The sequence below is a fragment of the Zonotrichia albicollis genome, chromosome W (assembly GCF_047830755.1).
Source record: "Zonotrichia albicollis isolate bZonAlb1 chromosome W, bZonAlb1.hap1, whole genome shotgun sequence".
NCBI lineage: Eukaryota > Metazoa > Chordata > Aves > Passeriformes > Passerellidae > Zonotrichia > Zonotrichia albicollis.
In genome coordinates, this window is record NC_133859.1 from 8,654,378 (window position 1) to 8,667,463 (window position 13,086).

Consider the following 13,086-nt stretch of genomic DNA (forward strand, 5'->3'; position numbering starts at 1 on the left):
AGACTGCAGACCCATCCAAGCTGCCCAATCTTGAGCTGATCACTTTTAATAAAGGCATTAGAAGGGGAAAAAGTCTCCTGCCCTGTTTATTTCAGTTTGCTATGAGGGAATTTGATGACTGAGTTGGGCATGCGGCTTAGTGTTGTGAGGGATGATGGGGAGGTGTATTGGTTTTGCACAGCCTGGTTTTTGGTAGCAGGGGGCTGTAATAAGTAACAATATATTTGTTCATTAATAGCTAGATGATGATTTAAATTAAAAACAATAGCTAAATAGATTTTGTAGAATATCTATAGGGCTGTATGGGAAATGTTTAAGTAGTGCTTAGGCTACAAACCCCCCCTTGGTAACCAGATTCAGCCACATCTGGTAATAATTACTAACCTTGTAGAATTGCTTGCTCTGCAAAAATTCTACCCTATAGATATAGGAGACTTTCTGAAACACATATGGTAACAATTATTAACCTTGCAAGAATGCCGAGCTTAGAAAAAAGATTTCTAGGTATGCCTTATAAGGAAAGCGACCAAAGAGGAAGACTTGGGGCCTTCATCTCACGACCACCAGAGGGCAGAAAAAAGACCCCTAGCAACAGGAGGAGCACGCGCAGAAAACAGATCACGTCACCCAGGAATTCGGAAAAAAAGGACAATAAAAAGCGAACTTGAAAGAGGGGAGGCGCGCGCCTAAGAGAGCAAGACTCCTGGCCGCCCAGCGCTGAATCTTGCTTATTCTTGCTTGCATAATAATAGAGATTATTGTACAATTCTTAAATTCGGTCGATTCGTTTATCACAATTTGGTGCTGTGACTCGGATCCTGAGACAGGGTTGGTTTGAGAATTCGGGGGGGGCGCCCCCACCCCTTTGGTGGCCCTGATCTTCTCAACCGACCCCCCCTCTGGACCGACGAACCTAAATTCGAGAATAAGCAAGGAAACACCGGTAACCCTGTAAACTTTGTGCACGAAGATCTGAGCGAAGACGCAGGACGCGTGAGTATACGGGTGAACCGCTCGGTTGGGGTTGGAATCCCAGGGCACAGTGAATGAGACGTCCAACAGAGGACAAAGCAAGAGGGACCCTCCAGTAGTGCGTTTCTCGTAACCCGCGAGGGAATGAGCCACGACCAAGGGGGGAGGGGGTGTGTGTGTGCGTGGAGGTGCCTTGGAAGATGGGTAGAAGGAAAGCAAGCCTTTTGACCCCATGGGGGAGGGCCCCCGGTTACCCCCAATATTTAAGGATAGTCCATTAGGATTAATGATTAGGTATTGGGATGATTTTCCCTCCAGAAAAGGGAAGGATAAAGCAAAAATGATAAATTATTGCATGGTAGTATGGGGGGGTAAGAAACTGGATTCAGGAAATACATACTGGCCCGTTTTCGGATCCTCCGAGGACTGGGTCTGTCAAGCCCTGAACATCTATGTGAATTCCAAAGAGCCAGAAAACCTGGAGGAGAGTGCTTATGCTAAATTGTGGTTGGTAGGAAGTAATGAGCAAATAACTAGATTGCTCCCCCTTAAGGGAAGCCAAGGGGAAGAAGATAGAAAGAAAAAGTCCCGAGTGGAGGAAGAGATTTCTATTTATCCTCCCCCATATGTACCACCACCAGCCCCAGCCCCCCCTGTATCCCTTCCAAACATTCCTCCGGCATCAGCCCCTGACAAACAGCAGGTCACAGACTCCTCGGATTACAGGAGACGTACTCGGAGCCAAATGAAAACAGTAATTGAGGAAGGAGAGAACAGTGGGTTGTTCCCTCTTAGGGAAATAGCATTAGGAGGACCTCAGGCTGGGATGGGGTTTGTCACTGTCCCCTTAAACTCAGGAGATGTCCTTGAGTTTAAGAAAGAGATGGGAAAATTATTAGAAGACCCTATAGGAGTAGCAGAAAGGGTGGATCAGTTCCTGGGACCAAATATATGTGCTTGGGTAGAGATACAGTCCATTCTAGGCATACTATTTACAACAGAGGAGAGAGGGATGATTAGAAGGGCAGGAATGAGAATTTGGGACGCCCAGCATGTTCAAGGTCCTGCGGCTGATGTCAAATGGCCCTTGCAAAATCCCAATTGGAATAATCAGGACCCCAACCATCGTGGTCATATGCAGGACTTAAGAACTATTATAATCCAGGGCATACGAGAGGCTGTGCCCCGGGGACAAAATATAAGCAAGGCATTCAGAGTGCCAAGGAAAGGATGAGACCCCCACTGAATGGTTGGAAAGATTAAGGAAGAGTTTTCAGTTATACTCAGGGGTGGATCCAGAGACACCTATGGGGCAAGCACTCCTGAAAACACAGTTTGTAGCTAAATCGTGGGAAGATGTTCGAAAGAAATTAGAAAAGTTAGAGGATTGGCAGGATAGAGGACTTGATGAATTGCTTAGGGAGGCTCAGAAAGTATATGTTAGACGGGAGGAAGAAGCACATAAAAGGCGAGTACAGATGATGGTAGCAGCAGTAAGGGAGGGGCAGCGAAAAAACCCTCCGCCACGGGAAAGAAATGACATGAGGAGGGGTCCCCGGGATTTAGGAGGGTCCCCAGCGGGGGGGAGAGAAGGAACGGTGTGCTACTACTGTGGTGGGAAAGGACACATGAAGAGGGAATGTCGAAAGAGGCTTAGGGATGAGAAAATATTCAAAGAGGATTAGGGGGGTCAAGGGCTCTATTTATTGGGGACTCAAATGTCATCAGAGCCCTTGGTAAAACTTAAAGTGGGTCCCCAGCAAACCCCCATAACCTTCGTTGTAGACACGGGGGCCGAGAGATCAACAGTCCAGTCCAGTCTTTGCCCCCGGGATGTAAGATTTCGCCTTTAACAGTACAGGTTATTGGGGCAAAAGGGGAACCCTTCAAGGTTCCTGTAATTAAAGATGTCTTAATAGAATCACAGAAAAAAATAGGGATAGGATCCTTGCTACTAGTTCCTGAAGCCGATTACAATTTATTAGGTAGGGATTTAATGGTGGAATTAGGAATAAATATAAATATTGAAGAAGAACAGTTGAAAGTCCGACTGTGCCCCCTACGGGCCACTGACGAGGAGAAGATAAACCCGGAAGTTTGGTATACCCCTGACACAGCAGGGAGACTGAATATAGAGCCTTTCACAGTTTTTATCCAAAACCCGGAAATCCCGGTGAGGATAAAACAATATCCCATGTCAGACGATGCGCGAAGGGTACTAAAACCAGAAATAGAACGGTTAATACAACAAGGGCTCTTGGAACCTTGTATGTCTCCCTTTAACACCCCCATCTTACCTGTAAAAAAACCAGATGGAAAATACCGACTAGTACATGATTTAAGGGAAATAAATAAAAGAACTATTGCCCGGTTCCCTGTAGTAGCTAATCCCCATACATTGCTCAGTCAATTGAAACCTGATGACCAATGGTATAGTGTTATAGATTTGAAAGATGCCTTTTGGGCATGCCCCTTGAAGGAAGAATGTAGGGACTATTTTGCATTTGAATGGGAAGATCCCGATACCCACCGAAAGCAACAACTAAGGTGGACTGTGCTCCCACAGGGATACACCGAGTCCCTGAATTTATTTGGGCATGCATTAGAACAAATAATGAAAACCTATACCCCAAACCCGGGAATAACCCTTGTTCAATATGTAGATGATCTGTTAATAGCTGGAAAGAGTGAGGAATCAGTTTGGAAGAAAGCATTAAGCTTTTAAACTTTTTGAGCATTCGGGGGCTGAAGGTGTCCAAAAATAAATTGCAATTCGTAGAAGAAGAAGTGAAGTACCTGGGACACCGACTCAGTAAAGGAACTAAAACACTAGATCCAGAGAGGGTTAAGGGAATCCTCTGCCTTCCCCCCCCAAGAAATAAGAGACAAATTAGACAGCTATTGGGTCTCGTAGGATACTGCAGACAATGGATTGAAAACTTTAGTGGCAAAGTAAAATTCTTGTATGAAAAACTAACTACTGAAGGTTTGATTAAATGGACTGAAAAGGATGATGAATCATTAGAACAACTAAAAGCGGAATTGGTTAATGCCCCAGTGCTAAGCCTCCCCGATGTTAGGAGACCTTTTTATTTGTTCGTTAATACTGAGGCAGGAGTAGCATTTGGGGTACTGGCTCAGGACTGGGCCAGCAGTCGAAAACCAGTGGCATACATTTCTAAATTACTGGATCCAGTAAGTAGGGGACGGCCAACATGCTTGCAGATTATAGTAGCCACAGCCCTTTTAGTGGAGGAAGCTCTCAAAATTACCTATGGAGGAGAACTGAAAGTTTTTTTACTCCCCATAATATACGGGCAGTATTGCAACAAAAGGCAGAAAAATGGATAACAGACTCTAGACTTTTGAAATACGAGGGCATTTTACTGTCGTCCCCTCGGTTGATACTTGAAACCACCTCTCTGCAAAACCCTGCTGAATTCCTGTTTGGGGATCCACAGGAGAATTTAACTCATGATTGCTTACATAGCATAGAGAAACAAACAAAAATTAGACCGGATCTCAAAGAAGAAGAGCTGGAAGAGGGAGAAAAGTTATTTGTGGATGATTCCTCTAGGGTTGTTGAGGGAAAGCGAATCTCTGGATATGCCATTGTGGGAGGTGAAAATTTAGAAATAATAGAATCCGGCCCTCTGAGTCCTAGTTGGTCAGCCCAGGCCTGTGAGCTTTATGCGGTATTGCGGGCTCTGAAATTCTTGGAAGCTAAGGATGGGACCATCTATATGGACTCAAAGTATGCCTTTGGAGTGATACATACTTTTGGAAAAATTTGGGAAGAAAGAGGGTTAATAAATTCCCAAGGAAAAGAATTAATACATCGGGAACTAATCACTCAGATATTACAAGCGTTAAGAGGCCCAAAGAAAATAGCAATAGTACATGTTAAAGGACATCAAAAGGGTCCCTCCCATCTGGTCAGAGAAAACAATATAGCAGATAGAGAAGCAAAGAAAGCTGCCCTCAGAAAATTCCAGGAGCAGGGAACAAGGAGAATGCGAGATGGTGAAAGAGTTTGTGTCCTGAGCTTCACAGCCCAGGAAAAGGAAAAATTAGACAGAATGGGAATAACAGAGAATGAGGGTATTTGAAAATTACCAGATGATAGGGAAGTGCTGCCAAAATCTGTAGCTCAGAGGATAGTGCAGCAGTTACATGAAAAGACTCACTGGGGAACCCAAGCCTTAGTAGATCAGTTTACTATTAAGTATATGTGTATAGGAATTTATGATATAGCAAAACAAGTAGTTAGGGGATGTGTAACATGCCAGAGGGTTAATAGGCATCAAGCTCGAGAAAGGATTCCAGGAAGAAGGGAATTAGCACACCGACCTTTTTCACATGTACAAGTAGATTTCACCGAGCTACCGAAAGTAGGGAGGTACAATTACTTATTGGTACTGGTAGATCATCTAACCCACTTCGTAGAAGCATATCCTACATCACGGGCTACTGCAAATGTAGTGATTAAAACCTTACTGGAAGAAATAATCCCTAGGTATGGATTAGTAGAAATATTAGACTCTGATAGAGGCCCCCATTTCGCAAATAAAGTACTGAAAGAGGTAACCATGGCCTTAGGTACTAAATGGAAATATCACACCCCTTGGCACCCTCAAAGCTCAGGGAGGGTAGAAAGGGCAAATGGAGAAATCAAGAAGCAACTCACTAAACTTATGGTGGAAACTAAAATGTCGTGGGTCAGATGTTTACCCCTGGCACTGCTAAACATTAGAACCCAACCTAGGACGGATGTGGGAATTTCTCCCTTTGAAATGCTCTATGGAATGCCTTACGACTTAGAGCTACCAGGAAACCATCCCTGTATCCAAGATAGTCAAACTCGGAGTTACATACAACACCTAATGAAACGAAGGGAGGAACTAAAACGAAAAGGGCTATTGGTACAAAGACCCCCTTTGGACATAGCAATGCATAAGCTTAAACCTGGAGATAGAGTCCTAATTAAAACTTGGAAAGAGACCTCCCTAACACCCCAATGGGAAGGTCCCTATGTTGTTCTGTTTACCACAGAGACAGCCGTCCGAACTGCTGAAAAAGGCTGGACACATGACAGTCGAGTGAAAGGACCCATCACTGCAGACACCCCTTGGGAGGTGACCAGTCGCCCTGGAGATCTACGATTGACTCTTCAGAAAACATAAGAACGCCTATCAACTGTTAATATGAATGACTGAGAGGGAGAAACACCGACTGCAGCTACTGGTCAGAGACAATATTCAAAGGGTGGGAAAGGAACTGAAGTGTCCTCTTATTTGGCACACATGGGATGATCTGATATCAGTGGCTGAGGTCCTCGCTGAGATAAGGCGGCCACTGTCTAACAGACCTGGGTGCATTAAATGTGGTGATCCCAACTGTAGGGCATGGATAAAAATATTTTGCGGGGGATGTAGGCTCAAATGGTGGGTTTTCCAATCACAATTAGGTGGGGGTATCTGGTGTCATACTTGTGATTGGGGTTGGAGGAGGGAAAACCCTCACACGGCCCTAAGGAAATTTGCAACAGCCCCAGGACAAAGAGAAATCCCTTATAGGGAGGCAATAACATTAATTGAAAATATAGAGCAGAGGAGACATTGGGCCCTGGCCTGGGCAATACATCACCAATCATATAGGATCATCTGCCAAAATCAGAGTGTGATATTAGACCAGGTGTGTGTAGGGAAAAAGATTCATGTCCCCATAGAGTGGCAAGTTGAGCCCCGAAATTGGGATAGTACCTGTCATGGTTTGAGCCTGGCACAGAGCCAGTGCCCCCCATGAAAATGCCTCACCCTGGTGTCTGCTGTGAGATGTGACCAGGAATAAGCAAAACAGGCTCTAACTTAAACATAAAGACCACTTTATTACTTAAACTACAGGAAAATAGGGAGAGACTATAAGGAAAAAGAAGAAAAGAATTGAAAACCTTACAAAAAAACCATTTTCCTCCTCCCCCACCACCTGACTTTCCCAATCCAATACATTCTCCCAAAACAACTGCCCAGCCTTGGCCCCACACGTTAGTATACTCAAACTGCAGTTCATGAAGAGGAAAGGAGTCCTTCTCGTTCCATAGGCTTCTCCTGGAAACACACTGAAACCTCGTGTGCTTCTTTGTCACTTCGGCACCGCCCGGAAAAAAAAGTCCCTTTGCCGCTTGTGACATTTTCCTTCCATGCCCAGTGCTCTCACCACTGCGCATGGCCAGAGCTGCTTTTAGGGTTGTCTTTCAAGGATGCCTTGTCTCACTCCAAAAAGGCACAGTCTCTGCTTTGGGACATCTGTCCCCCCCATATTTTTCCAACCCCCTGGGGCCGGGGGGTCCTCACGAAGAACCTTCCTGGTTTTGAGGCACTGCCTCCCCCTAAATGCAGTCTGTGTCACAGGAACAACTGAGTCCATAGCCACGAGAAAAGTCCAGCCAAAAGGCCACTCCAAATCATCTCTCCCCATCCAATCATCTCCACATCTCATCTCTTATCTCCCTTCTTATTCAGCTTCGAGGAGGATTAGCATTTTTGCAAGGCCCCAATCATGCAAGAAAGGGTTAAAAGTTTTCAGTCTCTGCTGTCGGTCCCGGAGCGACTCCCACGCACGCTGCCCACACGCTGCCGCTCCGGCCGGGCAGTCTTCCTCCCTCCTTCTCCTCCTGGCTGGCTGCTCTCCTGGGGGGGGCTGGCTGCCCGAGGGCTGACTCTCTGGGACCTTCCACCCTTCCATCCTCGAAGCCCCCTCAACCCCCACCTCTGTCCAGGCCCCAGGCCTACCGCATGGCCGGCCCCTCCCCCGCCCAGCAGCAACAGGCTGGGCGGGGGAGAGAGATCTGAACTCTTCGCCGCGATGTCCAAAAGAGGAAGTGCCAAGGGCAGTGCCTTGCTTTTAACCCCTGTGTATTCTCGGAGGTGTGTCCAAACCCCACTGGCCACACCGGACGCCAGTCTCAAACCCAAAACCTTCATTGGTTTGACCACAGCTTCCCAGAATTCCCACTCCTTCCTGGTCAAACCACGACAGTACCGTACACCACTGCTTCCGAATATATAAGAAACGAGCCCGTAAGGCTCGGAGGAAAAACCCAGACAGTGAGACTCAGGCCCTAAAAAGCTCACTAGGAACGGCAGAGAATCTGCCATAAGATAAGAGAGATCCTTTGCCTGGAGGCCTGGCAGCCTGCCCTTAGGAATTGGGGCAGGAACGAAAGAAATAGCCCAAATAATGCACCCCCTGAAGACTACCCCTGCTGCCGAGAAGATAATGATCCCTGCAGATCGATGCACCCGGGCTGGCAGGCGAGGCAGAGAGGTAAGGAGGAGTGGGGGAGAGCAACGGGCTACAGGAACAGGAACGGAGCACAGGAATACTCCAGGTAAAAGAGATATGGTTATAAGAGGTGAACAAAATTTGTTGCTAGGACCCTGCCCTGCTTGGCGAGCTATTTTTATCATTATAATCCTGAGCTTCCCGACTGCCTGGAGAAACCCCCATCAGCCTTATAAAGGGAACAAGATCCTAGTCAAACGGACCCTGATCACTGACTGGTCTCAGGCCTTTTTGCAATTTACCGGATCTATGGGAAATACCACAGGTTTGAGTTTACAAACTGTAGTTCTGCATGACGGTCTGCCGTACGCTAAACACGAATGGAAGAGGCAGAGAACTTGGCAGCTTCAAGGAGTAGTGGGAGAACAAATTAATATTGGATGTCGAGTGGTTAATGGATCAAACTATACTAACACAATCTCAATCAGTGTTTCCATGGGTCAGGAGGATAAACAAATAAATTGTGAATACCCAGCATGAGACTGCTGGCAAAACTTCACATTAAATCACACGGCAGAGGTAGTCTGTCTATGGACAAAAGATACACAAGGCCTTTCCTTTAAATTCACAATAAATATTAAAACACAATCTACCACTACTAAACCTCACATTATCACCGTTTCACCTACACCACTGGTCACACTTACACCAAAAATTTTCAAAATAGGACCTTATATAATCAAAAAAACTGGTCAACAACAAATATTATTTAATCCAGCATGGTCTCTTAAACAGGTCGAACTGCTAATGCAGACCAATGTTTCAGAAATCCAGCCAGCTTGTTCTCCGTTTTTGCAAACATCCTTTGAAGGCTGGACTACTTGGCTCCAGAAACGCAGCTCTTTTAAAACAAGGAAACTTAGAGATGTGACTGGTGTTCTAGGCACAGGACTGGGAATTCTGAATAGCATCGATTCGGAGGTACCAATGAACAAACTGGCTGCTACGGCCAGAGATCTGTCCAAATTACAGCAACCACTGAGGTAATCTCTGTTGGCTTTGGGGGCACACCAGTGGATGCTGTCAAACATTTTGCCAAATTGGGAAAGAGTAAATGTGAACGATCACAAATTGGTGATTGATGCACTTGGTGCCACACAAAATAATGTCTCCTTAGCCCTCAGCTGTATCCAGGCACAATTATGGATGCAGTCAGTCTCTGCTGCACTTATAAGAGAGGGCGAGGAAGGCACTTTCCCCACAGAAATTCGGAAAATAATTTGGGATAATGCCACTGAGTTTGAAAGGGAATTCCAATCCTGGTGGAAACTGGTGAATTTTACCTATAACCCTATTTCTAGTACAGTCACTGCCTTTGTCTTGACCATACAAAATGCCTCTGTACATCTAGTTTTTCCTGTCATTGCATTAGGAATAAACCATGACGGAGCTGTCCTCTATCCTACAGAACATAGAGGATGGGCCCGTCAGCTTGGTGACAAATGGCAAACTGTTGACTTGGAATCTTGTATTGTACGAGAACAGTTGGGATTCATCTGCGAGGGCGGTGTAATTATAGCTCAAGATATCTGTTTGGACACAGAGCAAAACATTTGCCATTTTGAGATTCACCCTAACAAGGCTTCTAAAACAGTTCTTATATACATAGGCAATGGGTGCACATGTTTTAGAACGCTCTGTGATTTTGTGCTAGTAGATAATGTTATGGTGGATATAAAGAATCACTCAAACTTCTGTGCTTGTAACTTCACCAAGATTACAGGGTGTGACACCACTTATGAAGCTACAGTTACCTCTCACCACCTATTACAATCCAACTACACGCTGATTCACAAGTTAATGCCCACCCCGATGGGATGAACTTCACCCTAGTGAGACAACTATTGTTTCACCAGGATCTGATAAAAATTCTTGAGAAAATCAGGAAAAGCGGACAGAAGATCCTAGTAACTGTTCAACATGATGTAGAGAAAATACACCAGGTAGTAGAAAGAGTGAAGCAAGATAGCAATTTTAGGTGGTGGGACACCCTGTTCGGATGGTCACCTACTGCCACAGGTGTCTAAAACAGTATGTGCCATCCCATTGTGGTTCTTTTAATTCTGATTGTGCTAGGATTTATTTTGTCAGCAGTTCAATTTGTTGTGAATTGGATTATGATGAAAAGACTAAAGAAATTAGCAGGTATAATTAATGCACAGAGCTTAACTGATGAAATAGATCAGTTAGCGCTTGCTAGGAAGGAGCTAAAAAGGTTTAATGAACAAAACTGGTAAAAAGAGAAATGGGAGATTGTAATAAGCAAAAATATATTTGTTCATTAATAGCTAGATGATGATTTAAATTAAAAACAATAGCTAAATAGATTTCGTAGAATATCTATAGGGCTGTATGGGAAATGTTTAAGTAGTGCTTAGGCTACAAACCCCCCCTTGGTAACCAGATTCAGCCACATCTGGTAATAATTACTAACCTTGTAGAATTGCTTGCTCTGCAAAAATTCTACCCTATAGATATAGGAGACTTTCTGAAACACATATGGTAACAATTATTAACCTTGCAAGAATGCCGAGCTTAGAAAAAAGATTTCTAGGTATGCCTTATAAGGAAAGCGACCAAAGAGGAAGACTTGGGGCCTTCATCTCACGACCACCAGAGGGCAGAAAAAAGACCCCTAGCAACAGGAGGAGCACGCGCAGAAAACAGATCACGTCACCCAGGAATTCGGAAAAAAAGGACAATAAAAAGCGAACTTGAAAGAGGGGAGGCGCGCGCCTAAGAGAGCAAGTCTCCTGGCCGCCCAGCGCTGAATCTTGCTTATTCTTGCTTGCATAATAATAGAGATTATTGTACAATTCTTAAATTCGGTCGATTCATTTATCACAGGGGCCACAGAGGTGGCTCCTGTGGGAAGCTGCTGGAAGCTTCCACCATGTCTAGCAGACCAAATCCCTGATGGCTCTTCCAATTCCCTCATCACCTCAAAGGTCCGCGGGACTCCCAGAGCGTCCGAGAACCCCAGAAATTTCAGGGCCATCTGACTCCGATTCCGACACATCCCTGTCACTCCCGGGAGAGCTTAGGGTGGAAATTTCCCCAAACGAGTTGGAAGACTTGGACTTTGACTTTCTTGAGGCATGTCCTCCCAATCTGCAGAAGCCAAAAAGCGGTCGCAGGGCAGGGACAGCAGCGGAATCGGCAGGAAGGGGGGCCGAGTCGGGACCCGAGGGGGAGGGGGAAGTGCCCTCTTGCGAGAGGCGGGGTCCCGCTGCGGCAGCACCATGCAGCCGGCAGCAGCCTGGGGCGGTGGCGGGACCAGCCAGGGGGGCCACGGAGGCGGTGGGAGGCTCGGGAGCTGATGCGGTTTGCGCGGGCGCAGTGCCGAGGGCGGCGGAAGTTTCGGGTGGTGCAGTGCAAAAGACGCGATCAAGAGGGAGAACTCGTGAGGCAGTTGTGGTGTGCGAGAAGCAGCCACTCGGGGAAAGCTCTCAGACCACAGCGGCTGCGTTGGGCGGGAACAAGTTAGACGGGACAGCTGCAGAGTCCCAGGCGACCACCGCAGGGAGATGCGGAAGGCACCCGGTGATGATGCCACACCCGGAAATCGGAAAGAGGAGATCTGCTCGGATTGCTGAAGCGTCACGGGAATTGCGCCCGTTGGTTGTGGGGGCGGATACAGTGTCAGAGGAGGAGGAGGATTACGAAAGGACTCAAGCTAGGGAGGAAACATCGGAGACGGAACTGGACTGGGACAGGAAGGAATGTCAGTCTCGGGGAGGAAGGGGGCGTTCCCGAGACAGCGCGTGCGCAGAGAAGGGCATGGGCTGAAAGCAGTCGGGGGCGGGCTGCCCACTCCCTCGTGACGACACAGGCAGAGAAGGGGCGTGATCGGGGCTCGGTCGTGTCCCGGGGTACCACCCCCTCTCCGGTCCCAAGGCGACAGACACATATCCAGTCTCAACAGTCAGCCCAGATACAAACTGTACAGCCTCAGCCTCAATCTAAATCAGAAGTGTTGCAGTCAAGCGCCGTGCCAGATCCAACCAGGTGGGCGACAGCGCTACCTTGTGGTGGGACCACCACATTGCAGGAGACCATGTCAGACCTGGTCGGTCAAACCGCAACGTTATCTAGTGGCGGGACTGTAACATTGCAACGTTTTTTCCCAACTTCATATAAAAAGAAATATAGATCGAAGAAAACAGCTCCAGCACAGCAAATGGAGCCTCCATCAGCTCCTGAATCTCATGAGGCTCGGGACACTTCTGATGAGGTGCAGCAACAGGATGATACAGTACGCATTACTGCCTCAGAGGGTGTTCCAGTCTGGATACTTTCAGCAGCAGCTGCTGGCTCATCTGGCCGGGGACCAAGAGTTACTGTACCAAAGAGTGCAGCCAAATATCTTTTACAGTATTTAAGCAAAGCTATGGGAACAACAGTACGAGTATTTCAAATCCCTGTTCCAAATTTAGGATCAAGGGCCAAGGCTTCAACCAGACAAGGAATGCAGATTCCAGCGACACCAATGACTTCTAAGATGGAAGAGGCTGCAGCATGGTCACAGCCTCCGCAGATGACTCCATTGTACATGCAAGTAGCCATGGAAATGCAGGTACCCAAAGAGAAAACAATTCCAACAATAGATTGGGCAAATATTAGACAAGAGCTAGAGAAAGAAAAGGATCTATTGCAAGGTGCGGGAGACATCACAATGCCAGTGACATACTATGCACAGGGTCAGAATCCAAGATGGGACAGACTAGACCACGAAGTAGTCAAAGAATTAGCTAAGGCTATCAGAGACAA

General features: G+C 46.6%; 1 long non-coding RNA gene across 1 annotated transcript; it reads left to right on the forward strand.

The window, feature by feature from the left end:
- Positions 1-296: 296 nt before the first annotated feature.
- LOC141726915 (uncharacterized) lies at positions 297-7,540 on the forward strand. Its single transcript, XR_012577859.1, has 2 exons — positions 297-993; positions 6,025-7,540. It is a non-coding gene; the product is annotated as an uncharacterized LOC141726915 (long non-coding RNA).
- Positions 7,541-13,086: the final 5,546 nt, after the last annotated feature.